The following is a 5,035-nucleotide window of genomic DNA, read 5'->3' on the forward strand; positions in this document are numbered from 1 at the left end:
TCGGCGCCACAGACTTGGCCATGCAACCTGCCTTGCTGTGTTTCCTAAGAAACGAGTCCGAAAGACACAGTGTGGAAAACACTGGATAAAGTCCAGGTGATTTATTTGGCCATCAAATTCCTCCCTGGCTGGCTCTTTCCTTTCTCTTCGCTTTCCACCATGAACTCAGACCCCAGCCTTAGGATTATTCACTATTCCCTGGACCAGTTCTGTGTAGTTGTGGCTTTTCATATTTACCATCTTCACATCCCACAATGACCACTTTCCTTTTCCTCATTGTCCTTTTCTTTGTGTTCTCAAAGCCAAGTTGGCATTTATGACCTTTTTAAAAATGTTTCTGTCTGTCTTCACTACAAAATAGACAAACTCTTTAGGAACAGAGCCCATGCTTTATTTATTTATGTATCCTCTAGATTCAGCATTTCATTGCATGAACACTTATATGCTCTGTAACCCATTGTATCTGTTCTTTGGCTTTATTTTTTCCCACCCTGAACATGCCTTAGTTTTAAAATTAGATTTATTAACCACAGAACTGTATGACACTATTCATTCATTGCAGAAACATGGAAATGAAGAGCATTATAAAGAAGAAATTAAAATACAACTATAGTATAACTACGCAAAGATAAACTTAATATTTTGACTTCCTCCCATTCTTTTTTCCATATTTAGGTGTATATTTATTTCCTTTAACACATTTAGAATGTATATGTATGTATGTGAATATTTATCTTTGTGTGTATTTATGATAAAGACAGCACATTTTAAGTAAACAATGCAGTATTGTTAGCTATGGTCACTGAGCTGTCCTGTAGATCCCTAGGAGTTATTCATCTAGGATAACTGGAACTTTGTACCATTTGACCAACTTTGAAAGATTCAATTCATCCTCTAAACAGGTGAGGGTTATGGTAAGAACCATAAAAGCGCTGAGATTTTTTTCTACTTTCAAGCTATAAAGTAGCTCTGTCACAGTTTTGTGTATGTTGGTTGAAGATACATGATCCTGGGTCAGATACAATGGATTTTATTATTATCAGGACAGCTAGTCTTGTGAGCTTCACATTGGCATTGATGCCCCTTGCCCACAAGTGCCCTGGTGAAAACTGTGTGCATGCAGTGGATTTGTGTAACAGCTGAGGAACCCTGAAAGTAGGGAATTCAACTTTTTTATAATGGACTGCAAGGAAATCTGCCCTTGGCCCTTGAGGGAGAGTTTTGCTTTATTAAACAAATTGTAAGGGAATCTTCTCTTCACTCCAGAGAGCGGCAGACTATGTCATTCACTGGTCACTCTACAAACAGTTCTGGAAGGATCGTCCAGAATAAAAGGCCAGTTAGTGCCTCTTCTCACAAGACATGTAAATATGAAAGAGCCCATGGAGAACTGTCTTTCAGCTAAGGGTTGAACCTATTTCCACTTCCACCAATGGGGCATGAATATGCCCATTTCCACACACCGTCACCAAACACTGGATGACAGTGGGTTTTTCTTTTTGCATTTTCATAATCTAATGAAAAACTAAAAAGTGTTTTCCTTGTCATAATTTTCTTTTGAATGACTTAATAAGCTTTATTTCATATTTATATGAATTGCTTATAAATTGCTAATATTGTGGGTTACCTGTTCTTGTTTTTGCCCCTTATTTTACTGGTTCATTTTCTTGTGATTTGTGGGAACTGTTTATACTTTCTATATAGTTATCCTTTTTCTGCTTTATATGGAAAAATCTTATTTCCCAGCTTGCCTCTTCTTTCTTTTTATTTATAGTGGCTTCTTTTGTATAGATACTTACAATTTATATATGGTCTGTTGTGTGAAACTTCTTTTGGCAATATAGGATTTTGTGGGTCTTGCTAGTTAAAAAGCATACAGAGGAATTACCAGATATTATGGTACAAGTGTATCTACTAATTCCTTCAAATCTTTCTTTCTTGAATTTATATAGGTTTATTCCTGACCAGTTTTTTTATTAAAAAAAAATAGACATAGTTTTCTCTTTAAAAATATCAAAACATGTGATGCCATGATTAAGAACCAAAGATGTTAAATATCTTTTTTCAAACTGAGGCTTCTGTGAAAATTCACAGTGAACATCAGAGCATTAAAGATTCTGATAAGTTGTGGAGTGCTAAGTGGTAAATAATTGGCCTGCCAATGCAGGAGATGCAGTTTGATCCATGGATTGGGAAGATTCCCTTGGGGAGGAAATGGCAACCCACTCCAGTATTCTTGCCTGGAGAATCCCATGGACAAAGAAGCCTGGCCGGCTGAAGTTCATTGGGTTGTAAAGAGTCAGGCATGACTGAGTGACTGAGCATGCAGGTTGCTCCATGGAGGCCCTGAGAGGTAGTCACTATCATGGTTAGAAGCAGAGTCCTTGAAACCAGACTGCTCTGAGTTACTTACTGACTGCATAATTTTGGGCATGGTAATTAATGTCCTTTGCCTTAGGTTTCTCACCTATAAAACGGGGGTACTGGAACTTATTTTGTGAGAGGGTCATGATGATTAGTTGAATCATCTATGTACTAGCTGTTTTTATTTTGGGACATTCTGAGGATGCTGTTCTTGGAACATCACGGTAAAGCTGCTGGTCTTATTAGTTGACCATCCTACTATTGCTCAGGGAATCAATACCGTTTTGAAAAGAAATTCAACTACTGCACCCCTATGAAATTTGCCACGCAGATAGGTCCACGTGAGAAGAAACTGCTCAATTGAAAGTAAATCCTTGCAATTCTGTAGCAATGGCCCTCGAATCTTTCAGGTTGCGTTCATAGTTAAGGAACTATCATTTCTCTCCTCACAGCATCTTTATCTCTCTCTCAGTTCTAACCTCTTGATACTCATGTGTAGTCCTCCCTGCTCCAGTGTTCTTGCCTGGAGAATCCCAGGAACGGGGGAGCCTGGTGGGCTGCAGTCTATGGGGTCGCACAGAGTCGGACACGACTGAAGTGACTTAGCAGCAGCAGTCCTCCCTGCTTATCTATTTGAAAGACACTCTCAAGTAAATTTTGCATATGTTATTTTGCTGGTTATTCTAAGCATCCTAAATATCCCTCTAAGTGTGCTGAAAATTCATCTTGCTGTTGTGCTGTCAGTAACAGGCAACAGGAAATTAATTTTGTGTTAATTTCCTCATAAGAGTACTTCCAGAAACATCCTATTTTTTTTTTCCAATTGATATGTAAGTGTGTTTAGCTTTATAAAGAAGGATTCTGTGATACATTGTTCAATAACCTGATTTTTTAACTGGACATACAGTATGTATGTTTCCACCTTGTTGTTTAGTCACTACTAAGTCGTGTCCCACTCTTTGTGACCCTTTGGACTATAGCCCACCAGGCTCCTCTGTCCGTGGGATTTCCCAGGCAAGAATACTGGAGTGGGTTGCCAGTTCATTCTTCATATTTCCACCTTAATATTATATAATATGTTATATCAATGTATCCATTTCCTGTGATCTGACATAGCTTCCAATTTTCAGCTATCAAGCAGTGCCCTGGCAAATCTCACAAGTTTCTTACTAGTCCTTAGGACACAGTTCATACTTGAAATTGAAGGGTCAAGTTCATGCACTCCTTGCCAGATCACTTCCAGTGGTAAAAGTCTTGGAGTTAATATCCTTCATATTGCATTAGAAACAGTTACCTGCCAAAGATCTAAGTTCTCATTGTCTCTATTTCATAACTATTATATTCCCTCTGGCAGTGCATTTTTTTAAATGAGCATTTTTTTTCATTAAAAATGTGATTTTTTTCATGACTAGCTGAATTTATAACTAAATAACAATGCAACAAAATTGTTTTCTTCATCTCATAATTTTCTCAAGTGATGGAAGAAGCTAGAAACCGTCTTCACAAAGATAATTCTAGGGATAAGACTGGCTTATCTCTTCCTTAGCCATTAATCACAGTGTTATATGGTTATTTGTTGAAGATGATAAAATGGTTAAAGGATTATTTGTGACATGTCATTCTTCCTAGAGGTTTGAGACATCAATTACCCACCTGAGAGTAGGAAATGTAATTCAATCATTTTAAAAGTAACTTACAATAATTCTAATTTCTAATGCTTTTTTTCTGTAGAAAATGATACATAGTATCTCAGCTTGTCTGGGCTACAACAAAAGCACCATAGATTGGATGACTTAAACAAGAAATATTTATTTCTCACACTTTTCAAGACTGGGAAGTCCGAGATGAAGGTGCTGGCATATTTGGTGTTCGGTGAGCGTCCACTTCCAGGCTTTTAGATACTATCTTCTTCCTGTCTCCTTACATGGCAGAAGGGAGGAGGGAGCTCTCATCATTCATGAGGCCTCTGGTCTCTTGAGCTAATCACCTTCCAAAGGCCCCACCTCCAAATATCATCACATAGGGGCTTAGGTTTCAACATATTAATTTTGAAGGGGCACATACTCTCTAGAGCACACAGTGTAGTTGTCATCATAAATTCAGCTTTGCAAACTTTCATTTATCTTGATCATTTCCCGATGTGTTTTCTTTCAATTCTTTTAATGAAATGTTCATACATACAGGAATGTTGAAAAGAAATACAGTAAACCCTCATGGACTTGCCAACTGGGTTCTGCTATTAACATTTTACCATATTTATATCATCTCTATAGTTAATACTTTCTTTGAAAATTCTTTGAAAATAGGTTACAAATAATACACTTACCAACTAGATGCTTCTTTATGTACCTTCTCAGAATAAGAACATCTCAAAGAATATTCTTACTAATAACCACAATATTATTTTCATACTTAAAAGGATTAGTAATTTCATATTATCTAGTATCTGGTCCATATTCACATGTCCTCAGTGTCCTTAGAATTTTTTTTTAAATAACTTTTGTTTCAAAGGATCTAATCTAAATAATCAAGGTTTTTGTATTGTATTTAGTTATTTGGTTGTATGGCTCTTTGGACTCTTAATCTTTAAGAGTTCATCCATTTTCTTCTTCTTCTTCTTCTTCTTCTTTTTTATTTTTGTCGTTGACTTGGAAATGTGTTGGTTAATCCA

This window comes from Ovis canadensis, chromosome X (genome assembly GCF_042477335.2).
Source record: "Ovis canadensis isolate MfBH-ARS-UI-01 breed Bighorn chromosome X, ARS-UI_OviCan_v2, whole genome shotgun sequence".
Lineage (NCBI taxonomy): Eukaryota > Metazoa > Chordata > Mammalia > Artiodactyla > Bovidae > Ovis > Ovis canadensis.